This window comes from Macaca mulatta, chromosome 8, assembly GCF_049350105.2.
Source record: "Macaca mulatta isolate MMU2019108-1 chromosome 8, T2T-MMU8v2.0, whole genome shotgun sequence".
Lineage (NCBI taxonomy): Eukaryota > Metazoa > Chordata > Mammalia > Primates > Cercopithecidae > Macaca > Macaca mulatta.
In genome coordinates this window covers 151,631,681-151,656,384 of record NC_133413.1, presented here as the reverse complement: position 1 = coordinate 151,656,384, position 24,704 = coordinate 151,631,681, and the positions used below count along the sequence as shown (strand labels likewise).

Sequence of the window (24,704 nt, the reverse complement as noted above, 5' to 3'; positions counted from 1 at the left end):
TGAAATTTCAGGCTCAAGTGATCTGCCCACCTCAGCCTCCCAAAGTGGTGAATTACCACTGGCTCACTGCAGCCTCAAACTCTTGAGCTCAAGTGATCCTCCCTCCTCACTTTCTGGAGTAGCTGGGACTAGAGGTGGGTGCCACCATGCCTGGCAAATTTTTAAAATTTTCTGTAGGGTCTCACTATGTTGCCCAGGCTTCAGCTGATCTTCCCACCTTGCCCTCCCAAGTGTTGAGGTTACAGGCACGAGCCAGCATGCCCAGCAAAAACCACTATTTGTTAAGTACCTGTGGGGTGTTGTGTACCCACGCTTAGACCAGTGCCCAGCATGGATGGGGCCCCATTGAGGCTTTGCTGAGCCAACGAGGGCTGGCTTCACACCCACATTTTCCCTGGTTGCTTCTCACTAGGGCCTTGGCAGTGAGGTGCTAGCACCCCACTTCACAGGTGAGAAAACTGAGGCTTCAGGAGGCTTATGTAAGCTTTTACAGTCGCGTTCTACTCCCAGCCCTCCAGTGATTGCGCCCTGCAGCTTCAATGTTTACCAAGAATCCAGCCACGGCTCCTCCACTGCCAGCACCCTGCCTGCAGCCATCAGCTCCCTGAATTGTCAAGAAGCATCCCACGCCCTGTGCCCTCCAGCCACCCTCAGCAGCAGCCTGAGCCTTTTTAAAATACCAAGATCCCTGAGTCCCTCCTCTGCTCAGACCCTCCTGGGGTTCCTGTACCCCACTCAGGGGGCTTTGCTGGTCACCTGCTATCCATAACAACACCTTCCTTGCTCTGCCCTCTTCGCGTATTTAGTACCACCCGGTCTTCCACTATGTATTTATGGCTGTGTTTCTTGGATGTGACACCCTTGAGAGCAGGAACTTTATCTATTTTGCTTCACACTCCATGGGACCCTGACCACCTGTGCTTCTTGCAGAATGGGAGGATGCATGAATGAACGCGTGTGTGCATGAACGCAGGAACGTGTGAGCACGTGAGTGAACAGGAGAGCATCAGACCTGGGATGTGCCCCATTGCCACTAGTTTCTCCAGGGCGTGCCATTTCCTACAGGGCCTCCTTCTAGGGGAGGGCACATGCCTGTACCCACCTGTACCCTAGACAAGATGCAGCTGGGAGCCAGGCCAGGCACGCTCGCTCATTCACTCCTTTCTTGTCCATTCCTTTGCAAGTTGTGAACTGTGTACCAGGGACCCAGGGATGGACAAGGTGAGCTAGAGCCCACCCACATAGTGCTCACAGCTGAGGGCAGTGGGTTGAAGGCAGCTGGGGCTGGAAGGGGGCTGGCTGGCAGGGCCAGGAGAACTGCAGCAAGGGGGCTCAGGGCAGCACTACTGTGCCTGATGGTGGGGTAGGGGGTGTCCAACTCCCACTGGGAGACCAAGCTAACTCCTCTGCCCATTCCCTCTCTTCCTTCAGGCCCCTCCTCAAAGTCCCCTTCAAGGGGGAGTCCCCCTGCCCCCTTCCCTGCATCTCCACAGCAGCTGTCACTGGCCAGCTTACTGCACGTCACTTGCTTCCTTGCTCCTTGGCCATCTCTCGGCGGGGATGCAGATTCGAGGAGGTGTGGCCTCCCTAGCATCTATGGCAGGGTGCCTGGAGCAGAGCAGGTGTTCAATGTTTTGTTTTTTTTTTTTTTTTGAGACAAAGTCTGGCTCTGTCACCCAGGCTGGAGGGCAGTGGCACGATCTCGGCTCACCGCAACCTCTGCCTCCCAGGTTCACACCATTCTCCTGCCTCAGCCTCCCGAGTAACTTGGACTATAGGCGCCTGCCACCACACCCGGCTAATTTTTTGTATTTTTAGTAGAAACGGGGTTTCACCGTGTTCACCAGGATGGTCTCGATCTCCTGACCTTGTGATCCACCCGCCTCGGCCTCCCAAAGTGCTGGGATTACAGGCGTGAACCACCGTGCCCGGCCAAGGTGCTCAATGTTTAGTGACTGAGTGAATGAACGAATGAATGATTAGAAATCACATAGGCCAGCCTTTGGCACCTGGGCAGGTCTCAGTGAGTATTAACTATTGGTGCAGTGACACCCCAGGTGAGCTCTGGTCCTGCCCTTGCCTTTTAGGCCCCCATCTGTAAGGGAAGACAAGAACTGACTCCACAGGTCTGCTCAGAGGCTCCAATGAGACTGTGGACAGGAAAAGCATGTTGTAAAGTATAGGTGATTCTTTAAATGATGATTCAGGACTTAAAGCCTAGGTGGGCTTTATTTTTGCTATGTGCTGGGGGAGGCAGGAATTATTGAGAGCTGGGGTGGTCTGGGAGGGCTTCCTGGAGGAGGACACATGGGACAGGCAGACCCAAGGGAAATGCTGGGCACTACCAGCAGGATGAGCAGTGTAAGCAAACCCAGGAAAAGGGAGAGCCAACCCAGAGGGCTGAGGGGGCTGCTGACTGAGCAGGGGCAGGGGTGGGAGTCTGGAGACGAAGCTAGGCTGAGGACCGTGGCCTGGAGGCGATGTCTGGGAGGGAGGCTTACCCTGGGTTCCACCCTGCCCTGGTGCCATCAGCAGGTGGGGCCTGCCCCAGGGACCTTGGGTGGGGTGACCCCAGACATCACCTGCCTTTAGCCTTCAATGTGAAAAGCCGTGCCAGATGCCCCAACCTGCTGGCTGCCCCAACCTGCTGGCTGCCCTGGGTGGCTGCCTCCCTGCCTCCTCTCCAGGTCACCCTGGTCACTTGGTTCATGGCTATGGCTCCAGTGCCAGCCCCTGTACTGGGCCCTGCCCCTCCACCCCATCCTGAGAGATGGGCTAGAGATGCTGGCAGATGCAGCAACCACTCCACACTCTGACAGTCTAGGAGCCCCTGGCAGGCCCCGTGACCTTGTGCAAGGGGGCACGAGGACTCAGAGCCAGATGGCCTGGATTCAAACCCTGGCACAGCCACTGACTCGCTACGTGGCCCTAGGCCTGCTACCTCCCCTCTCTGTGCCTCAGTTTCCTCTTCTAGCAGATGGGGAATCTAACGGCACCCAGGGCAGGGCTGCTGTCAGCACGAGATTACTGTGATCAGGCAGGGGCCCAGCTGGCTTCAGAGCCTTGTGGTAACTGATCCGCATCATTATCTGGGCCCTGACCGGCCCAGCTGAACAAGCACTAGCCAGCCGCTGCCCCACTAGGCTCTAGATCAAATTTCTCAGCCCCACCCCATATGCCCCACACACGGGCCTCAAGGAGCTCTGTAAGACCCCCATCTGGAGGCTTAAAGACCTCCTCAGGAAAGAGGCCAAATGCTGAGGCCCCTCAAACCTGGACAAAGTCAGTGTCTGATCATGTTGACTTATTTTCCAGGTTTCATTGTGAGATATAAGACAGCTACAGAGAAAGGCATAGCAGAGCCGCAAGCGTGCACATCCCGCTGCACATCCCCCCAGCCCCTCACCCCTCTCGTGCTTCTGAAACCTGGCCTTTGTCCAGGGAGGGCCCATGTGGGGAACGCCCTTCAGTGAAAACCTGCCTCAGTCTCTTCTGGGGAATCTTCAGGGTCTGCCCAGGCCTGGAGGACCAGCACTGTGCTGACAGCCACAGCCAGTCCTGGGCAGCTGCCCTCTCCTGGCACTGCGGTCACTGATGAGCTCTTCCTAGTAAATGACCTCCACTGGGCCCTGCACCATCATTTTCTCACATAATCCTCTCATACAGTCCTTTGTGCTAGAGAAACAAAGATTCTGTCCACCTCACCGATGAGGAAACTGAGGCTCAGGGAGGGGAGGGGGCTCACCAGGACACAGAAGCGGTGGAATGACCGGGATTGTATTGAACTTCCAATGAGACACACCAGTATCTGCAGCCGTGTGGCCCCAGGTGTCCATGTGACCTGGGGTATGACCCCGAGTGGCTAGATCACTCTATCACCAGGTAGCTGTGTGACTCCTGGTGATTGCGACCGTGGGCAATCGCATGCCTTCAGGTAGCCACGTGACCCCAAGAAGCTCACATCATAGGATGCCACATGACCCCTAGGTGGCCATATGACCCCGGGCAGCCGTATGACCCCAGGAGGAGAAGCTGTGGGACCCCAGAAGCCCACTGCTCTTAAGCCAGTTCAAGAACCTGGAGGTTCCAGGATTCGTGTCCCAGCCCTGGGGCTGCCCTGAAAGCCCTTGGCTGCCCAGGACACTGGGTGGGCACATGCCCTTTAGGGTCTCAGGTCCCCTCAGGGCACCTTTCCGGGACCTGAGGGGTGTGGACCCCCCACCTGCCTCCCAGGGCTCTGGCCCCTACCCTCTGCAGAGCTCACGCCCTCTCCATTTTGCCTCGGGGCTCGCAGAGATTAGGTATTTTCTCCAAGGTCACACAGTAAGCTAGAACTCTGCTCCGCGCCCTTAGCCACACCTAAGCAGAGGCTGCTCCTGGGGAAGGGGTGGAGCGGGAGGGAGGACGCTGGCAGGATGAGTAGACACAGCCTGAACATCAGCACCCTAACAGCGAGAGCCAAGCGGGGCAGTGTCTTAGGAACACCTGGCGACACATGAGCATGCTAATTGACATGTTGGGGCTTTGTGAACGAGTTTGTTTAAAAACGTGTTTGTTGCATTGAAAAGAGAAAAGATTTGTGAAGGAGCACAGGAAGTGTCACTAAGGGACTGTCTGGCTGGGACACTGCTTCAGCTCGTCCCCTCTCTTTCCTCCCTCTTTGGGACCCACCTACTTGCCCCGCGCCCTGCCGCCCCCGCCCCACCACTGTGTAGGCTGCAGTCTCTGGAGAGAATCTTGTGCCTCCCTTCTCTAAGGAAGCTGGGCAGGGGTGCAGGGTAGCTGGAGCACAGCAGGCCCTCAGTTAAAGGCGGGTTGTTGTTTGAATCATAGTAAAATTGGAGCCAGTTCATAGAGGGCTTCCATACGTACCACCTCCCTCCCTCCCTTTCCTTTCGAACTGGGATCAATGGTTATTGCTCTCAGACACTTTCTCATGGCAGGAGAGCACCAGGGACACTCACAGAAGAGAAAATGGCAAATGCCAAGGACCGGGGGTGGGCTCAAAAGGGTGGCACAGACAGTCACCTGGTGTGACAGAGGAGAGAGCCAGGGGAGGGGGGACCTGCCAGGCCTGCCAGGAATGTGGAGTTCCCGGCGCCCGCGGGCTCTGCTGGCACCCGCATGCCTCACCAGCCCTCTAGCCTCCACCTCCTTGGGGGCTTCCTGCCCGGAAGCCCTCCTGCTCTTCCTGGGAAGAGAGGCTGCTCAGGCAAGTCACGCTAACTCTGAGCCTTGGTTAGTTTGTCTGTGCAATGGAAAGGCTGACAGAGGGCCAGGGAACCTGAGGGCAGGGGCTGGAGAAGTCTGGGTGGCCTTCATTCCTTCTCCTTCTCTCTCGGTTTACGTGTTGTGTGGAACACCTTCTACCTCTCTCCCATGGCCCAGCGTGTTCACCACAAGGTCCGAAGAGGGGAGGCTTGTCTTTTCAACCAAGGTAGGAGTTGTCCACGCCAGGTCACCAGCTGGCCTCTGGCTTGGAGTAGGTCACAGCATGTTTGTGGGATGTGGATGTTTTGCACCAAACGGGTTCTTTCCCCTTCATTTATGAGGCACAGAGAAGGAAAGGAAGGGAATGATGCCCAGCAATGGTAAGATGGATGTGTTCACGGACATCATGCTTTCATTCATTCATTCAGCCCGTTCACCTAAACTAACCAGATATGACCCCGGTATAACTCCCGGCTCTATCTCCTATCAGCTGTGCAGCTGCAGGGACCAACAACCCATGTCGCAGCTTCCTCCTCCGCAGGATGACATCCATCTCACAGGAAGGTGTGCACACACGAGGGCTGGGGATGAGAGGGGCCTGGCCCCACTCCGAGGCATCCCCCGGTGAGGCATGGAGAAGACAAGGTTGGAACCTAAGCAGCAATGAAGGCCTCACACCCTGGACTCGCCCCAGCATCAGTGCGGGGTTTGTTGTGCTCACAAAGACGCAGGATTTGCCACAGCATTTGTAGGGCCCTTCTTCAAAGCAGTGAAGCATTTAAAGATGGCAACAGCAGAGCGCTAAGCCAAGCGTGGAGCTATTCTGAGCACTGGGTATGTGTGATTACACAGGTCACACACCCATGACAGCTAAGGGCCCAGGCACACCTGCTTCTGAGCCAGGCCAGAGTCCATGTCTTTCTGACCCCTGGGCAAGAGGGCTTCCCCTGTATCAAGCTCTCTCCTCACAGGACTGGGGGACCAGTCATTTAAGGAGGGTATGGAGTGGGGCAAAAATGTGTGGGGGCCCCGAGGATTCCATTCCCAGGCTTCCATGGGCAGCTGGACAGTGGGGCCATAGGCCATGGACACATCTCACCCTTCTTGGTGGTGGCAGGTGGGATGAGGCCCTGGCAGGGTAGGCTGGGAAAGAGTGCTGCAGGGTGGCCCTGCCACTGCCCTCTTGCACAGGCATGCACACACACATGCACATGCACACACATGCATACACACACATGCACATGCACGCATGCACACACGCACACACATGTGCACACACGCATGCACATGCACATGCACACACGCATGCACACACATGCACATGCACACACATGCACATACATGCACATGTACACACATGCATGCACACACACATGTTGAGGTGCTTGCACAATGGGGATATACTTTTTCTTTTATTTTATTTTTTCCAAGATGGAGTCTCGCTCTGTCACCTGGGCTGGAGTGCAGTGGCCAGATCTCAGCTCACTGCAAGCTCCGCCTCCCGGGTTTATACCATTCTCCTGCCTCAGCCTCCCGAGTAGCTGGGACTACAGGTGCCCTCCACCTCACCCGGCTAGTTTTTTTTTTTTTTTTTTGTATTTTTTAGTAGAGATGGGTTTTCACCATGTTAGCCAGGATGGTTTCGATCTCTGACCTCGTGATCTGCCCGTCTCGGCCTCCCAAAGTGCTGGGATTACAGGCTTGAGCCACCGTGCCCGGCCGATACACTTTTTCTTAACCTTACTCTGATCTCTGTGTTTAACTCCAGGTTATAGAAATAAATCAATTGGATGTTTCCACATCTCAGGCTTAGAAACTGCCTTCTAAGTTTCATTCACATGAAATTTCATGCCTACACTTCCATTTTTTTTTTTTTTTTTGAAACAGGGTCTAGCTCTGTCATCCAGGCTGGGGCACAGTGGTGCAATCATAGCTCACCGTAGCCTTGAACTCCCAGGCTCAAGTGATCCTCCTGCCTCAGCCTTCCGAGTGGCTGGGGTTACAGGCATGCGCCACCACACCCAGCTAATTTTTGAATTTTTTGTAGAGATGGGGCCTAGCTATGTTGCCAGCCTGGTGCATACACTTCTATACTTGCATTCAGTTACTCTTCTAGAAACTTTTTTTGTTTTTGAGATGGGGTTTCACTCTATCGCCCAGGCTGGAGTCCAGTGGTGCGATCTCAGCTCACTGCAACCTCTGCCTTCCAGGTTCAAGTGATTCTCCCGCCTCAGCCTCCCAAGTAGCTGGGACCACAGGTGCACACTGCCCCAATCAGCTAATTTTTGTATTCTTAATAAAGCTGAGGTTTCGCCATGTTGCCCAGGCTGGTCTAGCACTCTTGAGCTCAAGCAATCCACCACCTCAGCCTCCCACAGTGCTGGGATTACAGGCATGAGCCAACATGCCCAGCCCCAGTAAATATTTATGGAGTGCCTACTACAAGGCTGACCCTACACTGGGCTCCATGGCTACCATGGCTGGTATGTACCCCACTATGCGCTCCTTACGGAGAGAGATTGGATCGTGTTCCCAGCTCCAGTACTAGGACCCGGCAAAGCGTGTGGCACATAGTAGGTACACACTCAGTAGTTGGTTACTGCATGAATGATAATGAAGACAATTCAATCAATACTAGCAATTTGTGAATAAACAAAGTCTTTGCCTATCTGTCCTCCTGATTGTATTGTCATTTTTAAAAGCATTGTTTTGCTATTTTGTTTAAGCTTCATGACAACTTGTGAACTAGGTACTATTAGAATGCTCACTTACAGAAGAGGACTCAGGGAGGTTAAGTAGGCGCCCAGGCTCACACAGTTGGCTCACAGCACAGCTGGAATTGCCACTGCCGCCATCCTTTGGCCATTGAAATAAAAATCACCAGGGAAGTAGATATACTGGTTGACCACTCACGATGTGTCTGATGCTGCTTTGGACTCTCTGTCTACAGATCACTGATGTACTTATTAACCCTCTGTTGAGATAGTGCATACACATGGAAAAACACACACATCTTTTATTTATTTATTTACTTAAATAGAGATAGGGTCTTGCCATGTTGCCCAGGCTGGTCTCAAATTCCTGGGCTCAAGCAATCCACCCTCCTTGGCCTTCCAAAGTGTTAGAATTACAGGCGTGAACCACTGTGCCCAGCAGGCACATGCATCTTGACTGCACAGCTGGAAAAGTCATCACAAATTGAGCACACTGTAACCAGCACTCAGACCAAGACACAGAACACAGCCAGCCCCCTGACACGTCCTCTGTGCTCTGCTTCCTGGCTCTGGCACCCCTCCCTCCAAGGGTAACCACTATCCTGACTGCTAACCCATATACACATTCTACCACTTTATCCACATGGAAACATATATGGCTTTTTATCCTCTGGCTCCTTTTTCTCAACATCATTTGTGAGAGTCATCCATGTTGTTGTGTGTAGTTGTCGATTATTCACTGTCATTGCTGTCATTCCACCGTGTGAATATATCACAATTTATGTATCCATTTAATGGCTGACGAGCATTTCAGTAATTTCCAGTTTGGGGCAATTATAAACAGTGCTGCTATCAACAGAAACATGATGTTAGGTGTGTATCCAGGAGCAGAATTGCTGGGTAATCAAGGCCTTTCAAAAAGATTTTGAAAGTTGTACCACTTTGCATCCCCACCAACAGTGCCTGGGAGTTCCAGTTGCTCCACTTCCTTGTCAACACTTGATATTGTCAGATTTTCCCATTTCCGATGCTCTTGGAGACTCTGCTGTGCACTTCACTTCTAAATTCCTTTAGCAACGGGTGAGATGGATCTTACGATTTCTATTTTACAGATGAGGACACCAAGGATCGGAGAAATGAAGTAATCCCTCCAAAGCCACTTAAACCCTGGCGAGGGCACAGGGCTGGGACATTAACAGGGTTGGCCTCGGCCCATCACATCTGTCTGTTAAAGTCGCCTCCCCAGACCTTGTCTTGATGGGGTTTCCCAGCAGCCCTGCCCTAGGGATTGTGGCCCTTCTACACGTGGAGAGAGACGGATCAGTGCCCCTGGCAAGGGCCAGACCTGAGAGGGAGGCCCAGACTCCAGGAAGCTCTGGGTCGGGTCTTCTTCCCGCCCTGCTCTCCAGGCTGGAGAGGGGGCCCGCAGAGTGCGGGGCGTTGCGTCAGTTGGGGACGGGGTTGGCCCAGGACCAGGCAGGTCTTCGGAGGGTGCCAGGGAGGGGAAAACAGGAGAATTTTCTACTGCAGCGGAGGAGGGGCTGCAGCACCTGGGTGGGGCCCACCTCGCTGCGCCTCGGGCAGGGGCGGAGGGGCGGGAGGCTGCTTGCCAAGGGGCTGTGTTGCCGGGGGACGGGGCCTCGCGGCTAGCCGGACCCCTCTGCGAGAGAGGTGCGAGAGGAGCGGGGAGAGAAGGTGGGGATGGGCGGGGGCCACCTCCTACGGCTGCGGAGAGCGATAGGGTGGATTGGGGGCCAGCTCTTCAGGGGGGAGGGGGCGGACGCTCGGTGCCGAGGGGCCGGGGCCGGGGTCGGGGTCGTAGCGGGAGGAGGGCGGGGGCGGGGCTGGGCTAGGGCCGGGGGCGGGGCCACGGCTAGACGGGGGCGGGAGCCGTGGAACCCGCGGGGGCGGGGCAGGGGGCGCGGAGGGGCGGGGCGGCCGTTCGGGGGCGGGGTGGGCGGCGGAGGAGGCCAATGGGCGCGCGCGGCGCAGACCCCGCCCTCCGAATCCCCGTCCCGCGGCGGCGGGTGCTGCATAGTCATGAGGCGCAGGGGCCGGCGCTGCGTCAGCGGAAGCGGCGCGGAGCGGCTGTTTCCGACCCGATAAAGCGGCGTTGTCTCCGCGCGCCGGCCGCAGCCTCGCAGCGCTCCCTCCGCGCCCGCGTCGGTGACTGACTGACCGCCCGGCCGGCCGGCCGAGGGAGCAGCCCCCGCCCGGACCCGCCGCCGCCTCCCGACCCCGGTGCGCCCGGGGCTCCGCGCCCCCGTCGCCCCTGCCCGGCCCGGCCCGGCCGCCCCGCCGCCCCCGCGGCCCCGGCCGGAGGAGACAGGTGAGTGGCCTGCCGCCCGCAGCCGCCCACCCCACGGCCCTCTGCACCTCGCACCTGGGCGCTGGACACCTGCCGCCTCCCCACCCCCACCTCCCGCACGGCCTCGGCCTCCAGGTCGGGTCCGCGCGGCAGCCGCAGACCCGCACCTTCTCCGGGGGAGGGGACCTGCCCCCACCCGGCTTGCGCTGGCTCCTCAGGGTTCCCCCATTACTTCCCGCCTCCTCTTTTCGGATTGCACCTGCCCTGGTCCCCAGCCCTGCAGCCTCTCTGATTCCCCCACCCTGGCCTTCACCCTGGAGCGCGCGCCTTCATTTGGACCCGGCCCCCTTTCGCACCCATCAGTCCTCCCCACCCTCAGTTCCTCGGATTTCTCTACCCAGAGAGGAGCCTGGCGCCTCTAACTCCTGATCCTGACCCTGTCCTGTCCTCCTAACCCCTGCCTGCTGTCTCTAACTTCTGAGAATTCAACCAGGGATGCACCACTTGCGAAGTGGCCCCCTCTCCCCTGTCTGGACCGTTCCTCCCAACCCAACACACTTCCTTCTTCCCCTTCCCCCTCCCCTTCTTCTTCCCCTCCTTTCGCTCTCCCCAGTGCACACACGCCCCTCTCAGCACTGCTAGCCAGTGTCCCCCACCTCGGACCCCCAGCCTGCACCGCCAGACTGTGGCTCTGCCCCGGTCTCATCGGCACTGTGCTCCCTTGTGTCCCTTTGAAGATACCTTGATTTTCTGAGGCCGACCTTGTCCCTGGAGGAAAGAGGCCAGGGCATCAGTTCATCCAGGCCCAGAGTCCCTGCTCTGTGGAAGTCTCCGCACCTTTGCGTCTCAGCACCCGCTGCCCCTTTCCCCTTTGAGCTTAACCCGTTCCTCCCCCAGGTATCCTGCTCTGGATTGGAGCACATCCGGCAGAGGCTTTTCCAGCGGAGGCGGATCCACACGGGGCCCAGCCTCCTGGTTAGCTATTCAGAATGATTCTTGAAGGCGGGGGCTAGGGAGGGCTGGGAAGGGCCGCTTGACCTCCTAAGGAGCCTGAGGTTTCTTGTCTCTCCAGTGTGGGTCACTGATGGAGTGTGGCTTCAGGTTCACAGACCTAGCCATTGACCTCCATCTGATACCTCAGCTGACTCCAGCAAAACGGGGCTTGTCGTTTTTATTATTGTTATTGGGCTGTCTTTTCCAGTCTAGGACCCAGAGCGAGGAGGGTTTACCAGATGAGTGATTCAAGTAATTGTTGTGGGGTCATATGATTCTTGTGGGCTGGCAGATTCTGAATCGAAGCCCATTTCTGCTGGGGAGAAGCGCCACTGCATCTGCCTGGCATTACTGAGAGCGCCCTGCGCTTCCATTCCCCAGACGGTCTCATCCTTCCTGTGTCATTGGCAGACAGGTAGAGTGTGGTAGGAATCTTTTCCTTCTGCTATTTTGTGCTGGCTTTAGGAAAAAGTAAGAAAACAAAAAGCTGGAGTATTGGTGTACAGGTCAGGGAGTGTAACGCATGGGGATCAGAGCAGGTAACACTCACCGACCTTTAAATAAATGTATGATATCCTCACTTTCCTGCTAGGTTTGAATTATTGTTAAAAGATCAAACAGAGATTATTTAATGCTTGGGAGAGGTTTTGCAGAAGCCACTTGAGGATGAGAGGCAGTCGTGCAGGTTCCGGGTGGAGGAGACTCAGGCGCGGTTAAGAACTCATGTGCTTTTAGAGAGGCTGGGGAACTAGGTCGTCTTACACATTAAGGATTTCACATCCATTCAGGCTAATTGTTTTTGTGGCAGTGGCTGTAAAGGAAAGAAGCAAATCGTTTGAAATGTGTTTGAAATACATAACTGGGTATTTAAAGGTGTATTTTTGTGGTCCAGGTGTTCACAGGGCGGGGAGGGGGGAGGCTGCCCAGGGCCACCTCCCGGGGCTTGTGGGGGGAGTGGCCTGCTGCCCTGCCGAGATGCGAGCTGCAGCTTTGGCCCTTGTTGCATCGTGAAAGCCCACCAGAGATTGGACTGGGTGAGCTCCAAGGTGTCTTGCAGCTTGTAACACCCTCTAACTTTGCTTATTGGAGAGGAGGGGGTGGGGGAGGGGCGGAGCAAGCCTGTAAACCGGATTCTGCCTCCTTTCCGTGAGCCCTGAGATCCCTCCCCAGCCCGCCCCGCAGATCTGCAGGGAAGGAGAGGGCTGCGGCAGCGGCAGCTCCCCGCTTTCCCGATGGAGGAAAGGAGCGGAGGAAGGTATTTCAGCCGATCTTAAGGTTGCTCGGTGGTGAATGGATTGTATCTGTGTTGTCAGGAGAGAGGTGGGGAGGACGGAGGAGCGCAGCCCTGGGGTTCGGGCTGTGATTGGCGTTCTGACTGTGGTGCTTCCCAGTGCCCTCTCCCGCTCTTCCCGAGGGCCCCGACGCCCAGTGGCTGGCTGGGCTGGTTTGTGACCAACAGCCTCGTGGCCTGACACCGAGTGAGGGTGACTGACAAGCACTGTAGGTGGCAGACAACCCCAAATTGCCAGTGCCCTTCTTGGGAACACCCCTGGCAGAGTCATGTCTGTAATTTGTGGAGCCAGAATGTGCTGGAAGCCGCGTTCCTGCTAATGATGGGTGAGGACTGCTCCTCACTGGCCGCCTAGGTTCCCCAGGTTTTCATCACTGCGTAATTATGCTGACGGAGGCGCACTTAGTAAAACACCAGCAGCAGGGTTGTCTCCACCTGAGCCAGGAAACAGATCTGACCAGAGGGAGCGAACCTCTCAGCTGAAGAGCAGCCTTGTAGAAAGGAAGGGGTGAGAGAGGACCCCAAAAGCAGGCGTCTGCAGTGGGTTTTCATGCAGAGGACCTGAGCGACTGCACCTCCCCCACCCGCTCCTAGACAAGGTCCCCTTGTTTAGATTAGCTTAATTACCCCCACGAAAATCAATGAACAAGGATCTTTTTAAATGTGAAACTTTCAAAATGTGCTCCTACTGGCCTTTTCCCCCCAGTATCAAATGCTAACTAAGCCTTTGTGAAATCAGGCACTTTCAGAGGACTGGGAGACCTCTTTAATGTTCATGGAAATGAATCTTCTCTACTCTGGATCAGGAGGGGGCCTGCCGAAAGAGAAGCTTGACAGGTCATATCGCCATTTTCAACCCCTTGCCATTTGGGTGGAGGTGACAGGAGAAACAGCTAGTGGAGGCCTCATAGTGTTTATGAAGTGGCCTCCTTGGCAAGTGACTTTTCGAGGAGGCATTTTAAGATTAAAAACATCCACAGACTTAGAGGGCAGCCGCATAGCCCACTTAGTGTTTCATATCCCGGATAGAGTGGCCCTTGGAGAGCCGTGGGTGGGTCGCCATTGTCCCCACCTCAGACGACGTGGGTGTTAGTGCTCCAGAAAGGCAGTTGGTAGGGGTCATTTGTTGGTGCCACTAGTTAGATTTCGGGAAACAGCACAAAACCCTGATGATGGAGAGAAGGGCTCTGAGTTCTCTTTGGCTCAGCTGCTGTGTAGCTTGGGGACGTCAGGTGAGAGGGAGAGGTAGTTCTCTCTCTCCCTTTGTTTTTGATTTTTTGAGAGAGAGTCTCGCTCTGTCACCCAGGCTGGAGTGCAGTGGTGCAATCTTGGTTCACTGCAGCCTCCGCCTCCCAGGTTCAAGTAATTCTCCTGCCTCAGCCTCCCGAATAGCTGGGACTATAGGTGCACATCGCCATGCCCAGATAATTTTTGTATTTTTAGTAGACATGGAGTTTCACCATGTTGTCCAGGCTGGTCTTGAACTCCTGACCTCAAGTGATCTGCCCACCTGGGCCTCCCAAAGTGCTGGGATTATAATCTCTCTCCTTGACGTGCGTGTGTGTGCATGTGTGTGCGTGCATGCGTGTGTGTGCGTGCATGTGTGCGTGTGTGTGCATGCATGCGTGTGTGTGCATGTGTGTGCGTGCATGTGTGCGTGTGCGTGCATGCGTGTGCGTGCGTGCATGTGTGTGTGTTTAAGAGTCAGGGGATCTCATTGTGTTGCCTAAGCAGGTCTTGAACCCCTAGGATCAAGTGATCCTCCTGCCCCAGCTTCCCAAGTAGCTGCTGGGATTATAGGTTCGTACTACCACACCTGGTGGGATTTCTCTTAAGTGAGAGGGGCTGGGCTGCAGCTGCATTATTTTGAGGGTCGTCCCAAGGCCCACCTTCCTGTCTAGTGAGGGCTCCAGAACACAAGTTCACTCTGAGAGTCTGTGGGGAGCCCCGGGGGGCAGGGGTGTGTGTGTGGGAAGTAGTGCTGGGCATTTTGTCCCTAGCGCAGGAATAAGGGTGCCAGCCAGTCCAGAAGTGGGATCCTGAGGCAGCTGAAGGGATTTGCATAACCTTTCAAGTCATTGAGCCCGGCCATCTTACCCTCCCACCTCTGCTGGGCACAGGCCCTGGTGAGGGAGGTGTTGTTCAGACCTGGGTCTCGGTACTTTCATCCTCCTAAACCTGTGGAAGGATTTTGCTGGCAGTGAGAGGAAGCGTCATTCCTGAACTCTGGCCCAGAGGTGCTGAATTTGCTGCATTGAAAAGTGGCTCCCCCCCTGGGATTCTTTAGGCTGCTTGCTCTGAGTTTTTGTAGTTCGCCCCGAGGTTTCTCCTGGGGTTCTGCCTGGAAATCCTGGAGCCACCTGAATTGACTGGCAACCAAATTTTTCCTGTTTCAAAGGAAGGAACATCTTGAGTGAAAAATGCATAGCAAACCCTTGAAATAGATAATAAAGAGGGATCAACACAGTGTGCTTACCTGGTCAGGTGTGGTGGTCATTGTACTTTTATATATGACCCTGATTGCACAATTTTAGGACATCACTCAGGCCGGGCACAGAGGCTCGTTCCTGCAATCGCAGCACTCTTGGAGGCTGAGGCAGGAGGATCACTTGAGTCCAGGAGTTCCAGGCCAGCCTGAGCAGCATGGCAAAACCCCAGCTGTACAAAAAATACAAAAATTAGCCGGGCATGATGGCACATGCCTATAGTCCCAGCACCTTAGGGGGCTGAGGTGGGCAGATTGCCTGAGCCCAGGAGTTTGAGACCAGCCTGGACAACATGGCAAAACCCTGTCTCTATAAATACAAAAAAATTAGCCAGGTGCGGTGTCTCACATCTGTGGTCCCAGCTACTCGGGAGGCTGAGGCTGGAGGATTGCTGGAGCTCAGGAGGTCCAGGCTGCAGTGAGGGGAGATCACACCCATGCTGCACTCCAGCCGGAGCAACAGAGTGAGACCCTGTCTCAAAAAGAATAAAAATTAAAATTAAAAAAAAGACATTGTAAGTCCGGAAAACAACAAGTAAGTTCCTTGTCACCAACAATTTAGTCGTCATTTTAGGGAAATACATTTATTCAAGAGCATGGTTTTTGGTTTGGTATATGGGAAGGGAATATTTTTTAAGTTCTTCGACGGGGAGTGGTTTGACATCTCCACGATGGAGATGAAATCGCGTCTTAAGAGCATGTTAGACGTGAGGGGAGGGGGACTGCCTGAGTGTCGTAGACGCAGCTCTTCTGCTGTCAGTGATGGGTGAGTTAGGAATGGTTTTTAGAGTTACGTTGCTGTCAAGCAGAGGCCTGCAAATATTTTTGCTCATGTGTTCTGTAAAATAACTTTGAGGCCTGGCACGGTGGCTCACGCCTGTAATCCTAGCTCTTTGGGAGGCCAAGGCACGTGGATCACCTGACGTCAGGAGTTTGAGACCAGCCTGGCCAACATGGCAAAACCATCTCTGCTAAAAATACAAAAATTAGCCAGGTGTGGTGGTGCATGCCTGTAATCCCAGCTACTTAGGAGGCTAAAGCACAAGAATGGCTTGAACTGGGCAGGGGGGCGGCGAGGGGAGGTGGGTGGGTGGTGTTGGTAATGGTGATGGTGGTCATGGTGATGGTGGTGGTGGTGGTGGTGGTGAGCCGAGATTGCGTTACTTCACTCCAGCCTGCGCAAAACAGCCAGACTCCGTCTCCATCTTAAAAAAAAAAAAAAAAAAAAAAAAAACTTTGAAAAACAATAGACACGTTTTTAAGTTGACGTTTAAATTTTTTGGTCCTAATTTTAAACAACTGCAAAAGATGCAATTTCTAGCATAATGTTGGCATTTAAAAGTAACCCTAGTATTGCTTTTTAAAAGGTATCCAATGTTAAATATCCTAATGATGCCTGTCATTAGTCACCCTTTAATAAAATGAACAAACCGTTCTTAACAGTCTTGACATGTCATGTTTTTTCTTTGTGAACTTGTATGTTTGCTCCGTTTGAAAGTCTTTTTATCCCTCATTCTTCTTTTCCTTTTTTTGAGACAGTGTTTCCCTCGGTCACCCAGGCTGGAGTGCAGTGGTGGGATCAGGGCTCACTATAGCCTTGACCACCTAGGTCCATGCAATTCTCTCTCTTCAGCCTCCTGAGTAGCTGGGACCACAGGTGTACGTCATCGTGCCCAGCTAGTTTTTATTTTTATTTTTTGCAGAGATGGAGTCTCACTGTGTTGCCCAGGATGATTTTTTTTTTTTTTTTTTTTGACAGGGTCTTACTCTGTCCCCCGGGCTGGAGTCCTGTGGTGCGATCATGGCTCACTGCAACCTCGACCTCCTGGGCTCAAGTGATCCTCCCACCACCGTCCTCCAGGTAGCTGGGATTATGCCCAGCTAATTTTTTCTTTGTGCTTTTGGCAGAGACGGAGTTTCACCATGTTGCCCAGGCTGGTCATGAACTCCTGGCCTCAAGTGACCCTCCCTCCTGCCTCAGGCTCCCAGAGTGCTGGGATTGCAGGTGTGAGCCATCGTACCAACCTATGGACTGTTCTCCATACTTCTCTGTGACAAAAGTATATATATATTGCAATTTCAAACATTTCTGTGATCATTAGGCTATGTTAATATAATCCAGAAGAATGTTTTTTGTCATTGTAATTATCAGTACAGAATTGATCACAGAAGCATAAATATCATTGATCTTGATAAACAATTACTAAATGCACAAAATAAAATTACATTGGAAGGAGGTCTCAAAGAACTGGGGGGCGGGGCCCATTTAAGGTACCTTAATTAAAGGGATAATTGAACTGTTTTGGTATCAGGTACACCTCTGTTGCTGGAACATTGCCTGGGAAGAGTGCCTTCCTCTTGTCTAGGCGGGGCAGGTAGGGTGGAGGTGGGGGCTCCCTGGGCACTGGGACTCTCTCCACGGCAGCTTCTCAGGCAGTCCAGTTTTAGGAAGGCGTTTATGGGGACCTTGCGGCTCTCTGAGTTCCCCACACCGGAGGCCCTCTCAGGATGCCCCTGTGTTTGCACAGGGTGCTTGTGGTGCCACTGCGCTTAGTCCACAGGTAAGGCCCATGCCACTCTGTCAAATCACGGTACCCATGCTGCTCTGTATTAAGCTTTATTATTTAATTACATGTTTTCTAAATGTGCTATGTTAAAGGGCAGAAGATGAACCATTTCATGAGCAAGCATGTTGCAGCATTTTTATTTGGTTGGGCTAAAATAGTAAGCCTATGGAATTGTGCCTTGGGTTAAATTTTAATTCGACAGAAAGGTGTGTTAGAAGCAGAGAAGACCAACATGGCCAGACTTTAGATTTGTTAGAGGTTTTTGCCTGGCAGGAACCTGGTCACCCTGCTCCACCCTTCTTCCTGCAGGGGCATCACTGTGCCCGTTCTGGAGCGGGGCAGCTGGTCTCAGGCCATCAGGTCGCCGCTAGGATCAGGGCCATGGGGTGGATTGGGAAGGTGGGCCTCTCCCTGAGAACCAGATGAGGCGGGTGCGGGGCATTGATACTTGGTCTCCCTGAGAATTTGCGCAGATCTGGAGATGCTGAAAAAGTAGAAAGATTTACTATTTTTAGCCTTTAGATCTAATGAAATTAGGTATGAAAATCGGTTTAGTAACCAAAAAACAACTACTTCCCTTCCCACTCAGAAACAGCATGCTGAGGACTGAGTGCAGTAGAACTTTGCGTCGTGTGATGGTTTTATGACATAAGAGGAGATTTGATGGAGCTGGGGTCTCTGGTGTTTCCCAGCCACTCGCCCAACTCTGTGGAATCGGTAACGTGGGTCCGCCTGAAGTTTTAACCTGTCTTCTGTCCTCAGGGCTGGCCATTAGGAGTCCACTTAAGAATGCGTCACTTCCAATTCGGCTGTACAGATATTTGGGGAGGCAATGACGTCCTCCGTGGGGCCAGTGCCTTCGTTCCAGGGATGGGTGAGGAGAGGAGCAGTTCCAAGGTCATGTTCTAGGAATCCTGCGCTTCAAACACCGAAGAACAGGACCAGGAAGACAGGCCAGCCCCTAATCACCCCATAGAACCGGATTAGCCTCCTTTGGTCCCTTCTCCAAAGCAACAAATCCTTATTTTTTTTTTGGTATTTTGGGTGTCGATACTGAAATCAAGGTTTCAGGCTCTTAAAAGACTTTGAGAGACGTTTTGGCTGCTGAAGAAGACCAGGTGCAATGGAGTCCAGTTGTTTCTAGAAATTCCTGCCCGAACCTGGGGCTTTACTTCAGTATGCAAATCTGCTCCCAGCCAGGAGTACTAGAATAACTGCTAGTGGTTTTTTTCGTGTTGCTTACGTAAAACGGCATTAAAAGCTTGGAGTGTGGACGTCCTCCCCCATCAGGGCCTGCGCACCACCTCCCTCTGCTGGATGGAGCCAGATCCCGGGGCTGCGGCCACGGCTGCTCCGCCGTCGTCAACCGTGCCCATTCGAAAGGCAGCTCTGATTTGGTGGCAAGAACGAAGCCCACAGCTCAGGTGGTCTTGTTATGGACTTGCAGCACTTGCAGCCTGGAGCTGGTGTCCCTAGTGTGACAGCTGTCTCCCTAGGTAAGCTGAAGGCAGTGTCAGGGCTGTTGAAAACATGTCTAGCCCACTACTGAACTATTGAGGTGTTGAGAGCGTTTTTAATTCTTAAAGACATGGGGTTCCCCGTCTGCTTTCTCCTTCAGTGGAAACCTGAAGCCTGGCGTCCTCATTGTGGGTGGGGTACAGGGAGAGTTTACAGTCCGGGCTGGGCCCTCCTTGGCTTTGTGACCTTCCAGAAGCCACCCAGTGCTCAGAGTTTCTGCTTCCGTGTGGTAACTGGGACGTGTGAGGGGTCTGTCTCCAGCACTCAGTAGGCACCTGAGAAGGGGTCACAGCAGCACTCACGCTGCCAGACAGTGCGGCATCTGCATCCGTGCTGGGCGCCCAGCTGGGACCTCTGGAGCAGCGCCTGGTAAAGGCGCTGATGAGGGAGAGGAGCCACCGGGTACAGCCGGCCTAGTGCAGTTGTGGGCCCCTGGGTCGCACTGCTCCTCAGCTCCCCCACCCCCTACTGAAAAGTGCCTTTTGTCCTGTGCCTGGAGAAATGCGGCAGTGCCCTCCATGCCTTGGATTCGACTGAGGCAGCTTTTCGGTCATTCCCCATGCCGGGTAGGTGCTGCTGGAGGGGGCTCTGTGGCCAGCCCTGCCGTTGGCCCACACGAGATGCTGGTTCCCACACCCGTCTTCCCTGGCCAAGAGCTTGGAAGGAAGGACCGCTGTCTGCCACAGGTATGGGCAGCTGTGCCCAGCTGGCACTGCCCTCTGGGTTGGCTCCCTGGCTCCTGCAGAGGTCGGGGAGGAGGTGCTGCCGCTCCCTTTTGTTTCCTGGTTGTTTCTTTCAGGCTGTCCAGTTGGCTTGCTGGGTGAGCCTTTGGTGCCCACTTTTGCCCTCTTGTTGGGCACTGTCAGTAGGCTCAGACTGTGAGCTAGCAGGGGACTGGGCCTGCTGTGGGTCGTACGTTCCATTCTGGAGATGGTCCCTAGGTGGCTGCTCTGTGCCAGGCGTGAGGCAGGTGCCTGAGAAGCCAGCCATCTGGGCAGGGTGATGGGGCAGGCCTGGGAACCCCAAGGAGGGCATCTAACCCATGGCTGGGTGCGGAAAACGTCTGAGCAGGTGGTCCTTGAAAGAAACAGAATGTTGTTCTTAAAATCTTCTTACTATGGATGTTTCAAGACATGCCTAAAAGTAGTGAAAATAGTGTAATCATGTCATCCTCAATTCATCACCCGTTAGCAATTCTGTTGACTCTCGCTAGTCTTTGAACTGAGTTTTCAAGGACACGGCCTGTGGGATGAAGGGAAGAGCTTTGCAGAAAGAGCCTGGGGAATGTGGACATGAGGACACGGGGGATGGTGGGCCAGTCGGGTTTGCCACAGGGGCTGTGCCCGCGGCGGTGGGCCTTCCGAGCAGCACTGTGGTCCACCTTCCACAGCTGGAGTGAGGAGCTGGGTGAACAGTCACATGGAGAAGATACAGTTTTTTTGTTGTTGTTGTTGTTTTTGCGATTTTGGGTGTCGTCTTTCTCTTTAATACCATGGCTGTGTGTGAGAAAAATCTTGGTAACTTTTCCTGAAATGAAATGAGGTAATGTTTAAAGCTAATCAAATTTAAAATAAAATTGGAACATTGTTTTTCAACAAGTGAACTAGCCAGTGGCAGTTTTGCTAATTCAAAAATCTATGCAAAAAGAAGAAAGCATTTTGCCATTTCCTAGATCTCTGCAAATGGAAAGTCTGCAGGTGCAGGCTGTGTGTGGCAAGGCCGCTGGCCGGGCTATCAGTCCCGGGTTGGTTCCTGACAGTTCATGCCGTCTTCACAGCAGTGCGACTGTGCCGATAAGGGCCCTGTGGCTGGTTCCAGTTTGTGGTTGTAAAGTTCAGACAGGTTTTTGATGAAGTTTTCTGGGTCTGTGGGAGAGCCTGGAAGTTCTGTAAATGCAGGCTGTGGTTTCTGCCTGGTGATGATAGGGTTCTGGGAAATAGGTTTTAAACATTTCCATGTGGATTTTCTCCTGATCCCCTCAGAGCCTTGTCCATCTGGGGATTTATTTTTGCCCACACGGTTCTGCCTCGGCTTAGCAGGCCTTAGGCGTGGACCCCAGGCCTGCCTCCCCCGCCAGCATCCACTTGCCGCATTGCCAGGCAGGGAGAGTGCCCGGCGCCCACCAGGTGCCTGCCTCCTCTTGGTGGAGCCCTGTTGCATTTGGCTTTAATAACTCACAGGGGAAGGTGGCCAGGGAGCTGCCTGTGCTTTCTGAAGCACCATGTGGATGGTGTAGAGGAGAATCCAGAGGGAGCAGTTTCTGACCCTCCTCCCAAGGCCCTCACTGGTGTTTCTAGTACAGTGTGGCAAACCTTGGGGGGGGGGACTCAGTAACTTAGGGGGGTCAGGCTGCTTCAAACACATACCATAGACCAGGTGGCTTTGCAACAACAAACATTTCTTTCTCATGTTCTGGAAGCTGGAAGGCCAAGAACAGGGCACAGGCAGATGGGTGTCTCCTGAGGACCCATTTCCTGGTTCAGATGTCGCGCCGCCTTGCTCTGTCTTCGTGTGATAAAGGGCATGAGGGTCTTTCCCTCTACTTTTTTTTTTTTTTTTGCGCAACAGAGTCTCGCTTTGTCACCCAGGCTGGAGTACAGTGGCATGCTCTTGGCTCACTGCAACCTCTGCCTTGGTGGGGGGTTGGGGGGGTACAAGCAATTCTCCTGCCTCAGCCTCCTGAGTAGCTGGGACCACAGGTGTGCACCACCACACCCGGCTAATTTTTGTATTTTTAATGGGGGTGGGGTTTCACCATGTTGGCCAGGCTGGTCTTGAATTCCTGACCTCAGGTTATCCACCCACCCCGGCCTCCCAAAGTGTTGGGATTACTGGCGTGAGCCACCACGCCTGGCCTTCTTTTTTTCATTTTAATTAAAGTTTTTTTTTTTTTTTTAAATGAGGTCTTGCTCTGTCGCCCAGGCTGGAGTGCAGCAGCCCAGTCATAGCTCACTACAGCTTGAATTCCTGGGCTGAACCATCTTCCTGCCTCAGCCTCCTGAGTAACTGGGACTACAGGCGTGTGCCACCATGCCTGGCTAATTTATTATTATTTTCTGAGACAGGGTCTCACTCTGTTGCCCAGGCTGGAGTGCAGTGGTACCATCTCTCAACTCACTGCAACTTCTGCCTCCTGGATTGAAGCGATTCTCGTGCCTCAGCCTCTTGAGTAGCTGGGATTACAGGTATGTGCCACCATGTCTGCCTAATTTTTGTATTTTTAGCACAGACCAGGTTTCACTGTGTTGGCCAGGCTGGTCTCAAACTCCTGGCCTCATGTGATCCGCCCACCTCAGCCTCCCAAAGTGTTGGGATTACAGGCATCAGCCACTGTGCCCTGCTAATTTTAAGTATTTTTATATAGAGACGGTCTCACTATGTTGCCCAGGCTGGAAGCCTGTCTTCTAGGGGCCAGGCTTGGATGGTGGTCTTGCCGGGCTGACCCCGGGCTGTGGACACCTTGTCCCTTTGTGCCAGAGGGGGAAGAGCTCCGGCACCAGAGCCGGGGAGCCTCTCATGAGACGAACTCCGCACCATCCTGGGCTGTGCGGGGTATGGGGCTGCTGGGCTGCTGGGGCTCTCAAGGCCTTTAGCCTTGAGAAGTTGTTTTCTCTCATCACATTGGCTCAAAGGGTGACCTGCTTGGGTGCTTCCAGTCTCTGGAGACCTTTCAGACTGATGTTGGGTTCTGAGTGGTCAATCGAGGGGCGTCAGTCAGTGCTGCCGTGGGGCAGTTCAGGGAGGTAGAGTTGCGTTTTCTGCATCCCCCTGGGTGCTACGGAGTGGAAGTGGGTGCTCCAGACCAGCTTCTTTGTATCTTAGATGCCTTCACGTGATTGCAGAAGGGATTTCCTTATACCTGTCCCCTGCTGAGTGCTGTAGTTCCTGATAACATTGAAACTTTCAATGTTAATAGCCCTGTGATGTGCTGATATCTCCATTTTAAAAAGAGAGAGATCTTCATGGAGGCATGGAGCCTAACTTGGAAGGTGGCGGCCCTGGGAATTCTGCCTGGTGCTCTTGGGCTCTTCCTGCCAGGACCGGGAGGTCCTGCAGAGATTGGATCCTGGTGCTTCCCTCAGGGGCCTGGGGCAGATCTCTAAGTTCTGGGAGCCCCAGGGCCCCGCCCATAAAGCAGGCATGGTCCCAGCATCCCTCCTGCTTTCCTGTCACAGGGGCTGCCTTCCCTGGCTCACGTGCCTCCAGCCTGTGGCAGCTCCTCTCTGACCACACAGCGCTGCTTCCTCCTGTCCTGCATGTGTTCTCACTTCCCCCTCTGGAATGTCCACACCTCTCTGCCAACCCAAGATAGGCCTGCCTGCGGCTGTTTCCTGAAGCCCAGTGGGAGGAGTGTCCCCGGGGACCTGCTGCCCCCGCTCTGCTGGGCGTGAATGCTCCATTACCTGCCAGTTCCTGACTCACCTTCGAGCTGAGGCTGCCACCTGGGAGTGCCCTGGGAGCCCCCAGAGGGTTAGGTGAGGCCTGGGTTTGGCATTGGCCCCCAGTGGGGCTCTGCAAGTGGTGACTTAGGAGCTGACTGCCTCCCAGGGTGCCTCCCATCCAGGGGTCCTGCACCAACTGGGCCTGGGGCTCAGCACCACCACGCCCCTCCTGTGTATTGCCCTCTGTCTTCACACGTGTGTTTCTTCTGCCATGCCAGCTGGTGGCCCCCATTTAGCACAGGCTGGTGGCCCCAGTTTAGCACCCTGGGACATGGGTTACCATGTAGAGCTCACAGCCTTTCCTGCCATGGGAGTGCTGGTGCCGTTCCACTGCTCACGGGGAGCTGGCTGTGAGGGGACCGCTCTGGGGAGGCCTCATGGGGCTTCACAGTCCCAGCCTTGGACCAGCAGGGACCGTGTGTCCCAGCAAGCCTCAGGCCGGCCTTGTCCCCACTGGCCATCTGCCTGCAGTGCTGCCTTGGAATCAGGTTGGTGAGGCAGGTGCTTGGGTCAGGGCTGCCTCTGCGACCTCCTGCTCTGCTTCCAGGCAGGGGCTGCCCCAGGTGCACATTCCCTCTGCACACACTGGTCCCTCCTGATGCAGCTCACTCATCCACAGCAGGTGTTGACTGAGACCCCCTTCTGTCCAGCCACCCTGACCAGTGGCCATGGGTTTTCTCAGGTGGCACATGTCCCCAGGAGCTCAGGCAGGGTCCCTGTGCTGGGGGAGTGCTGTGCTAACCGTATGCAGAGACCCTGGTCCGCGGAGATCCTGGTCCAGGGACTCAGGGCCTCCTGGTCGGCAGCGTGGCATGCCCAGGGGTCTATTTTTTGCTCCCAGCTGGCCTGAATCCCCAACCAGATGTCTCAACCCTTTTTCAAACCACTCTTTCTCACTTTTTCTTGTGTAGATCTTTACATTGGATGAATTTTTTTTTTTTTTTTACATTTACTTTTTTTTTTTTCTTGAGACAGAGTCTTGCTCTATTGCCCAGGCTGGAGTGCAGTGGCACTATCTCGGCTCACTGCAAACTCCACCCTCCAGGTTCAAGCGATTCTTGTGCCTCAGCCTCCCAAGTAGCTGGGATTACAGGTGTGCACCGCCATATCCAACTGATTTTTGTGCTTCTAGTAGAGACGGGGTTTCACCATGTTGGCCAGGCTGGTTTCGAACT

General features: G+C 54.2%; 1 protein-coding gene and 1 long non-coding RNA gene across 3 annotated transcripts in view; one reads left to right on the top strand and one right to left on the bottom strand.

Moving 5' to 3' along the window:
• The first annotated feature begins 10,026 nt into the window (after positions 1-10,026).
• SLC45A4 (solute carrier family 45 member 4) overlaps positions 10,027-24,704 on the top strand; it is a 99,047-nt gene continuing 84,369 nt past the window's right edge. For both annotated transcript variants that reach the window (XM_077944142.1, XM_077944141.1), the window contains exon 1: positions 10,027-10,254. The gene's annotated coding sequence lies outside the window, so the exon portion shown is untranslated. The remainder of the gene's footprint in view (positions 10,255-24,704) is intronic.
• Positions 10,405-23,208, bottom strand: LOC144330880 (uncharacterized). The gene is made up of 2 exons (XR_013397475.1): positions 15,127-23,208; positions 10,405-14,230 (listed from the first exon to the last, which is right to left on the bottom strand). It is a non-coding gene; the product is annotated as an uncharacterized LOC144330880 (long non-coding RNA).